Source organism: Berghia stephanieae, chromosome 2 (assembly GCF_034508935.2).
Source record: "Berghia stephanieae isolate SIO BIC M18660-M18661 chromosome 2, UCSD_Bste_1.3, whole genome shotgun sequence".
Classification (NCBI taxonomy): domain Eukaryota; kingdom Metazoa; phylum Mollusca; class Gastropoda; order Nudibranchia; family Aeolidiidae; genus Berghia; species Berghia stephanieae.
In genome coordinates, this window is record NC_088361.1 from 112110403 (window position 1) to 112120407 (window position 10005).

The following is a 10005-nucleotide window of genomic DNA, read 5'->3' on the forward strand; positions in this document are numbered from 1 at the left end:
GACGTCTAGAAATTGTGATTTTTCTAATTTCAAAAACAATTTGCTGAGTTGGTTGTCGTTTACGACTCCGGCCGACGCCATTGTTACGTACTGTGTCTTCCACCAGTTTCGATATTGCAAGTGATGGCAAACATTATGGTTCATCATGTCAGGTTTCTCGTAGGCCTATTTCTAGTATCTTTAGTTTTTAGTTCAGGTTGAGGGCCACCCCCTGATAATACGCTTCAACAGTCATGTCGCCACTTCCCTCGTAATGACGCATGGTAACTTAGTAACTGGCTCTAAACTATCGTAACACATGGCGGACACCCCTATGAAATATTTCTCCGACGAGCATAAAAGTGTATCCATAGGAAAAAAAAACATTATAAATCTGATCATGCTTTGACTTTTATACATTCTGATCACATGACATATGAAAAGTTCTAGTCAGCATGAAGAATAAAAAGTACCGATTTTCTTTGTTTAGAACCACTCTATCGCTGTTGCTGGGGGACGTGACATCAGACTATTGAATCCAATTATAAAAAATACCTCTTTAGGTTTAGACGTGCTGTGAAACTACGGAAGTCCTTCCATATTAACATTAACATCTGGTTTTCACCATTTTCTAATAAAAAGTCATACATGTATGCCGGCGTGTACATAATATAGGCAGGTCTGACATCCGAACACACTCATGGGCCTACTTTAACGTTGTTGTAATGGACAATATTTTGCGTCACTCTTATTTTTTGAGATTTCCATTACAACAATGAGCCCATAAAGAATTGGGTTATCAGACCTGCAAATAAGTGCACGTCGAATTGTGCCCATTGGTCATTGACCTTCATTAAATCACCAAAGTTATCGAAATGGACATGAAATTAGATCTCATTTTCCTCTCCTACGAAATCATAATAGTGAGAAAAAATTGTGTGATATGATTGCATGGGACGAAATCGCCAAAAGTAGCTCAGCAACGTTTCATAGCTCAGCTTTTCAAACCATTACAGGGCATGACAACGATTTCTTAAAAAGAGCAAACAAAGAAACTGGCATTCTAAATTAACTTGCCCTGCCACCCAACCAAGCAGGCTTCATGGAAAGGAGGTGCACAACTGAGCAGATCATTGCCTTACAGAGTAAATTAAAGCAGGATACGAGCGGAAACAACAAACAGGCGCTGTATTTATAGACCTATCGGCAGCCTATGGTACCTACGGTCTCGTGTGTGCTAATGCTGAAATTTGCAAAAATTATAAGGTGAACAAAGACCTTTTCTTCTATTCTAGAGGTAAGACATTTCCACGTCGCCCTATGAGACACCATAAGCAAAGTCAGTAAACTTTGTTGTTTAATGTCTACATTTGCAACATGCCGAACACTTCCTCCCTGAGGCTGGGGTACGCGGACGACTGGACTGGGCCCTCGTTACTCAAAGTAAAAGTAAAGTGTGGACCCGTCTCGAGAGCGTACTCAGCGAGGGCGTTACCAAACTCAATTGCCACTTTGACAAGTGGTTCCTAGAAATGAACACGTCAAAAACCGTGGCTACAGCATTCCATCTTTGCAGTGGCCGGCACACCCGTGTGTGTGAACTGAACGTCCTCGTCGGGGACCAGCGTCTCCCCTATAAATCCGAAGTACCTTATCTCAGCCTATCGAGTGTTGCCCGGAAGATAGAGAAACGCAACAGTCTTCTGAGGAAGCTGACGGGAACAACTTGGGGTGCTGATCAAGCACTTTTGAGGCACTATGCTATTCCACCGCAGAGTATTGCGCTCCAGTGTGGGATAGGGGCAAGAACGTTGAGAAGGTTGATTTAAAACTTCGCAGGTCCAGGTACAAAGTGTCGGGAACGCTGGCAACAAGACCTAGAGAATGGACCTCGATGCCAGCAATCCCGCACCCCTGTTTCTGCGGGAGACGACTACAACTGGCTGGCTTAACTAAATAAAGAAGGGAAGTGGGGAAAGCCCTCTCAAACGCCTAATGGACGGACTTTGTACCTGGACCTGAGAAGTTTTAAATCAACTTTTTCAACGTTTCGAGCCGAAATAAGTCCCGATAACTCTTGTACTTGGCTTCCCTGACTTGGGACAGGGCTACGCATACGAGATGGAAGTCGGTATGAACGAATTCAATCCCTCGAAGGGGCGGGGCATAGACCCCTCGAAACCTGGAGAGAAGTTGCCAGGCTTCTGTACCAACAAGAGGAGACACTGGGTAGCGGCCATTGTCCCACATGTGCGTGTTGTGACAAAGAGCCCGAGACCGCAAAGTATCTAGACGAGCGGTGCGTTGTGACGAAGCTTCCGGACCGGTTCGCGACCATACACACATGCGGCGAGGAATGTGCGGCCTCGATATATCATCATTACACAGTAGAATAGATGGTATCGACGTCGTTTGATTATTCCGCTGGCTTTTCGCCGAGTCTTTCCAGTCACTGAATGTCTTGTTCACAACATATCTAATGCATTTCCCTACCTGATCTTGTGATCAGGGGCTAGCCTACACTCAGGGACGGCTGGTAATAATGGGCAGGGTGGGCAAATACCAGCCTGTTTTTTTCAAGTTATAAGCTGTATTACCAGGTCCGAAATAATCTAATTTAAATTAGATAATTTTAAAAGTTAGTACTTAAACTTGATGCTTCGTACTGAAATCAATTTGTATGTATATTTGATAATAATAATAATATAATAATAATAATAATAATAATAATAATAATAATAATAATAATAATAATAATAATAATAATAATAATAATAATAATAATAATAATAATAATATAATAATACTTTATTGCATCCCAAAAAGGAAATTTTTTGTACAGACGTGTTATAATTTACACATAATATAAAAATACAATGGAAATAGGATGTTTTATATATATAAAAAAAGGAGCAGCTCTATAACCAGAGCTGCGCTTTATAATATGAATAATTTCAACACTGTAAAATAGTTAAAACTGTCACCATAAATTGAAAATTGAAAAGATTGCAAAACAAATAAATTAATAAATTAATATTTATATTTAAAAAAAAGTAAAAATGAGAAATAATTATATAAAATGATTATTGCTTGTTGTTATAAAGCCTAATACTGGACGGCAGAAAAGATTTTCGGTGTCTCTCTGTTTTCGTTGAAATAGAGAAAGGGCGACCACTTCTTTCTGACATAATAATTGATGGTCTTAGTGGATGATACTGGTCATTTAATATTTTAGTTATTTTATTTATACAAAATTTCTCGTATAAAAGATCTACATCGTCAACATCATTTATATAGCGTTTAATGGATTTTTTAATATTTGAATTTATTTTGTTCCTTTCCACTGCTAAGCAATTGCCTCCCCAAGCTGTTATACAAAATGACAAAACACTTTCGATTACTGCTCTATAAAATAATGTGCAGAGGGTTTTATCTATTCTAAACTGAGAGAGTTTCGATAAAAAATATGTACGTCTACACATCTTATGCCTAATTATTTTCAAGTGTTCATCCCACTTGAGCCTGTCATCAATCGTTACACCAAGGATATTTGTAGTGAGGAACTCGCTGGACGAATTGGTCCTTTAATTTTAACGGTTCTATCGGTTCCTTCACTCTCCTAAAGTCAATCACTAGCTCCTTTGTCTTGCTTATGTTAAGCTCTAGGTGGTGGGCATCACACCAAGACACAAATCTATCAATTTCTTGCCTATAAGCCACTTCGTTGCCATTTGTTATGAGGCCTTGAAGAGCGGTGTCATCTGCAAACTTTATTAAAGGTACACTCCGACGAGCGAATCACCATGCACCCCGTAATGCATAAACCAGGATACGCTCCTGTTCTTTTTTATCACCTCCCCCCCCCCTTTCCCAACGACTCCACTCCGCCCACATCGTCATCTCATCGTCACGTCGCCTGACGGTGATTTTGCTGTCTGGCCTCTCTAGTACTAGGTCGGGCTAATTCAAATGAGCCCACCTTATAAACCAGTGAGCACTAAATAGAGATTTTGGCAAACGAACTTTTTCTTATTTATTGCCTTACTTGTGCTGGTACCATTGATGTAATAACATTGGGAAGGTTCCAGTATTGAATTAAATTTATCAATTTACTAATATTATATCAAGTTAGTATTAACTCGTGTTGTTTTAATATATTTGTTTATCCATTTAAATTATTTCTTTTTTTTTTCTCGTTTTCTTTAGTGCTTCTCAAAATTCATTTATTTAAATTGTTGTCTTATTTGTTTGTTTTTTTATTTTTATTTTTTTTTTTTATTTTTTTTTTAAACAAATTAATTTGTTCTTTTTTAAAAAAAAATTCTTAAAGTAATTACCGCTGTATTTTTATTGCCAGACTAAATATTTTTGCAAAACAATGTATTTTCTATTGCATTCCCTCTAATAAAACACTTTTATTCAGAAGTCACGACTAAATAAATATATAAAATACAACCACCATTTTGGTTTACTCAACAATTGAATTAGTATACGAGAAATACTCTTCTGAGAAAGGAGAGAGTTGAATTCTAAGTTATAGAGGAAATAAAACGTTTAAAGGAAGGGTGGGCAGATTCCGTACTTGCCCGTCCTGAAGCTAATACATACATAAGATAGTTCGCGATGAAGAGGCGGGAAGCTAGGGGTTGGTTGGGTAAGGAGTAAAGATAACACGGTCGTTATTGTTATAGTCTAACGAATGCATGAGGAGAGATTGGTAGCATTATTTTGTCTTAATTGTATTGTATGAATTATTGGCACAGGCGTTTATTGCTTTCAGTTTAGTTCGCCAGGTAAATCTAGCCAGTCTAGTGATGATGAGTCATAGCTTTACACTAAGAGAGGGAGACAATTTTTTCGCCGTTTTGATCGATTTTTTCTGAATTTCAAACTAATGTAGTATTGCCGTTATTAAGTGTAGCAAAAATATTTTTATACTACCAAACAGTTTATTAACATAGTTTTTATTGATTATTTAATCATAATCATGATGGCGTTAAAAAGCAAGAGGGATAACCCATGAAATTGATCCATAAATTTAAGTGAATTAAAATTTTTAAGAGAATATTTTAGCATGTTCAACACTTAAGATTTTAAAACAAAAGTAGTGGAAATGATGTTGAATATCTGTATAATGTAGACATATAAATTTTATATCAGTAGATTGAGGCGTTTTTGAGATATCAGTTCACCTGTACGTAAAAGTGATAATTTTGAGTAAGGTAAAATTGAAATCCAATCACAGCATTGTCTTAATAGAAATTTTTTAATAAACCAGAAACATAGTCAAATGTGATTCACTTATATCTATCCCAGAATTAACGAACTATAAGAATTCCAGTAAAAATTGTTATATAAGGACATTCATTTAAAGACAATCAAAACCACTAAGAAAATCTTAAAGAGTTCTTATAAGTTTCATAACCTTATTTATGAGATATCCATGCCCATTACTTTTTTTCATGTGCTTGACTTGCACCTCTTTTAATTTGTGTGCCATATAGACTGCATATAGCACATCACTGGTGAAAGATTAGGATCATATTCACCTCATAAAGTATTGTTTCTTGTTCAGAGTTTTCTCATTGAACCAAAGGTATCAATACCTGCATCGCATTTCTTTAAATTATGTATCAGTGAAACACATTTCTTGCAAATTGAAATATTTAAATATGTCACAATTTCACATTTATATTTATAGTCAACTGTTGATAACGTCTAGAGTCTTTTAATCCTCTCAGCATGGCTCTGTATTCTTTCACAACAAATTCGACATATTTCATTTGTACTGGTGTGATGACCGTCTTCAGTGTGTCTCTCCATAACCTGAACAGAACTTAAATAAGTAAATTTAAGAAATATCTAAAATTTCCGCTTAAATTCAATGAAATCAAATTAAATAAATGTCTCTTATCATCATTATCTAGTTTTATTATTGGGTTTCTAAAATATCATGAAATATTCTCCTCTTTGTTGGTAACAAAAATAATTATTGAGATTCCTTTCCATACCGTCTATTCTTAAATCCCTGAATCTACATAATAAAGTATATATCATATGAAAGATAATTTTATCTACTTTTCTCTGATCCCTCACACTTGATGGTAAAAAGTGTTGGCTTGATATTTTGAATTTTTAAATATTTCTTAAACTTATAATTTAAATATTTATTTCATAAAAAACTCTGATTATTCAAAAGAGCAAAACACAAACTTATAATTCAATGATGTAAATAAAAATAATTGCGTCTTGTAGAGGAAAAATTGGCCTTTGTATCCATATATGTTTGAAAATTATGAAAAAGATGCTGCGTCCACAACGGGCTGAGAAAATTGAGTATTTTGATGAAATTTCTACTACTCTCTGCCTGAAAGAAATTCAAAGCGATGAGATTTACCTGCAGAAATAATTTATTGCCAATGCACGCCGTCTTGACAGCTGTTATCACTTTTGCTGACGGTGGGTTGTTTACATTACTCGACGGTAGCCAGTGAGGGAAGAAGTAACTAAAGTGAAAGTTTGGGCCCTATTTAAACGGCTGTGTTGGCGAAAGCCTAAGATTAAATAAACTTTGTTTTTAATTTGTCTTTTTTTGACTATGGAACTGATACTTGTCATAGCAGACCTGCCTACTTGAAATAGGAAAATAAAAATCGTAGTTTTCAGGGTTAATAAAATGGTAGATATTTTAACTATCCTTTAAAAAAATCACCGGAATTTTCGTCTATTAAGGTATCAATTTTTTTAAAAACGAGAAAAACGGATTGGAAACGTAATAATGATGGTGATGATGGTGATGGTAATAGTGATGGTGGTGGTAGTAATGATGATGGTAATATTATTATTGTTATTATTATTGTTATTATTATTATTATTATTATTATTATTATTATTATTATTATTATTTATTATTATTATTATTATTATTATTATTATTATTATTATTATTATTATTATTATTATTATTATTATTGTACGTATTGGTGGTATTACGATTGTTGTATTTTTTGTGGTTATTAATGGTATCAATTTATTGTTTGGTTCCATTTACCATTTTTTTCCACTTTCATGTATGTTGTCATCAAATTGTATGATTTAATGGCGAACGCCTAAGATTGAATAAACTTTGTCATATCGTACGGTAATCATCATTGTCGACGACATCGTCGTTGCCATTATTATCATCATCATTAACAACAACAACAACATTAACAACAAGTACTACAATAGCAATAAAAACAATATCAACATCATCATATAATTTTCGTCATCGTCTCCACAACTATCATTCTAACCAACAGCACCACCAAAACCACTACCATAATTACATCCTCCCTCACCGTCTTCTCTTCCTCCTCTCCTCCTCCTCCTCCTCCTCCTCCTCCTCCACCACCACCACCACCACGCTACCATTATTCCAACTGCTACCACCACCGGCACAATCATTCTAACCACCAAGAGAGCAGTAAAAATGATGCAATTTGAGCTCTGAATGAAACTCGAGTCATATCGCGGTTGTTGCTTCTCGATGAAAAATTTAAAGTTACTACGTACTTCTGAAAATGTAACAGAAATATCAATCTCGCCGTTGAGGGATTAAAGCATCTCTTTAATTTTTCGAGTGAACGAAATGGACTTGTATTGTCAAGGTGTTGTCGCATTTTGTCTCGTCGCTTTATTTTTTTTTGTTGTATTCTCTTTCGTGATTCCTTTTTGATTACGTTTGGAATAATTAAAATCTACTGGTATTGTCATTTCATTGTGAATGTGATTATTTGTGGTTGAAATATTTTATTTTTTAAAAGTTGAAATATATATATATATATATATTATATATATATATATATATATATATATATATATATATATATATATATATATGACCGAATCATCTTTGCCCCACCTCTATAAATAGGCTAGAACCGCCACTGCCTACACTGCACTTTCTCTGCTACTGATATTTTGATCATAGCTATTTTGGGTGGGAGGCACTTCTACACTATGCATATAACTTGACATCACAGCATCTAATTTATTTTTGAAAGCATTGACGCTCGGCACTTCGACGACATTTGCTGGCAATGAGTTCCAATGTTAAATAACTCTTTGTGTAAAAAAGTTCTGTCGAAGGGTGGTTTCAACTCTGGGCTTCAGAAGCTTATATGAGTGGCCCCTGGTGACTGCTCCTCCTCCTCCTCCTCCTCCACCACCACCACCACCACCGCTACCATTATTCCAACTGCTACCACCACCGGCACAATCATTCTAACCACCAAGAGAGCAGTAAAAATGATGCAATTTGAGCTCTGAATGAAACTCGAGTCATATCGCGGTTGTTGCTTCTCGATGAAAAATTTAAAGTTACTACGTACTTCTGAAAATGTAACAGAAATATCAATCTCGCCGTTGAGGGATTAAAGCATCTCTTTAATTTTTCGAGTGAACGAAATGGACTTGTATTGTCAAGGTGTTGTCGCATTTTGTCTCGTCGCTTTATTTTTTTTGTTGTATTCTCTTTCGTGATTCCTTTTTGATTACGTTTGGAATAATTAAAATCTACTGGTATTGTCATTTCATTGTGAATGTGATTATTTGTGGTTGAAATATTTTATTTTTTAAAAGTTGAAATATATATATATATATATATATATATATATATATATATATATATATATATATATATATATATATATATATATATATATATATATATATATATATATATGACCGAATCATCTTTGCCCCACCTCTATAAATAGGCTAGAACCGCCACTGCCTACACTGCACTTTCTCTGCTACTGATATTTTGATCATAGCTATTTTGGGTGGGAGGCACTTCTACACTATGCATATAACTTGACATCACAGCATCTAATTTATTTTTGAAAGCATTGACGCTCGGCACTTCGACGACATTTGCTGGCAATGAGTTCCAACGTTAAATAACTCTTTGTGTAAAAAAGTTCTGTCGAAGGGTGGTTTCAACTCTGGGCTTCAGAAGCTTATATGAGTGGCCCCTGGTGACTGATTTTGTGTCTACTGTGAAGAGCCTATCAGTAGAGAGCCAGTAGTGTGGCGCCATTAGAAGCTGCTGCCTCCGAGATGAATGTCCTTAGTTCGAGGCCCGCTTTGGGCAGCACAATGTTGAGTCCACGAAAAAAGGGTCTTCCTCACATCCTTTCCCCGTGTTCAGATAATATAATGAGTGCCTGGCTGGTAACAGCTATATTATTATACCTAAAAAAAAAAAGCTCATTAGCTATGCGCTAGGTTAGACACAAGTTTTTATTGCTCTAGGATATTGTCATTTATGTTTCTATCAGAGTCAATTCACAACTTCATGTTCAAAGTTTCCGATATAATGACATAAAAGTGTCGCAATCGGCATGAAATAAAATATAATAATTATTATTGAAAAGGGGAACAAATTGATGACAGAATTGAAAATTATGACGAATTTGTCGTGGAAATAACACATTCGTCCGCAAACTCCCTTGAAATATGTGGAAATAGAACTAGTTGACATTGTCCAATGAATAAACAGGATTTTAAAAAATAACTACGCTTAACGAAATGTATCACTATCAGATGAAAATAAACTATCTGTTTGTACCAATGATTGCTTTTTAAGTTTTGAAAATAAAGTTAAATACAATATATCACAAGTAGTCTGTTTTTATGACGTTCATTGTAAACGATGAGGCATAGATTTTGGAACTCTTTTTAGATGTAAAAAGTGTAAAGCGTCTGTTTACATGTTCAAAAATGAGGTCACTGAGAAACCGCGCTATGCATCATCGTTGATGTTTTTACTGTTTGTTTTTATGAGGAAAAATTACTATCAATCGATAGTAACAATTTTTATACAGAAGTAAGTCTGTTATTGAAATCAAGTTCATTGCATTCTTCTGTTGTGTTAATGTTTTTATCATTTTTTTTCCTTCTAAATTTGTTTTGTAGCCGGTAACATTCATAGCCCAATCAACTATTCAAATCTATAATCATCCACAGCGGTAGCAGTAGTAG

General features: G+C 35.0%; 1 protein-coding gene across 7 annotated transcripts in view; it reads left to right on the forward strand.

Annotated features, from left to right (window-relative positions):
• Positions 1-10005, forward strand: part of LOC144966253 (uncharacterized) — a 50611-nt gene that overhangs the window by 240 nt on the left and 40366 nt on the right. The window contains exon 1 of one of the 7 annotated variants that reach the window (XM_078902454.1): positions 9507-9850. The exons of 4 other annotated variants lie outside the window; for them this stretch is intronic. The gene's annotated coding sequence lies outside the window, so the exon portion shown is untranslated. Of the gene's footprint in view, positions 1-9506; positions 9851-10005 lie in introns of those variants that run through there. 2 more of the 7 variants (XM_078902450.1, XM_078902452.1) reach the window with 2 other exon arrangements.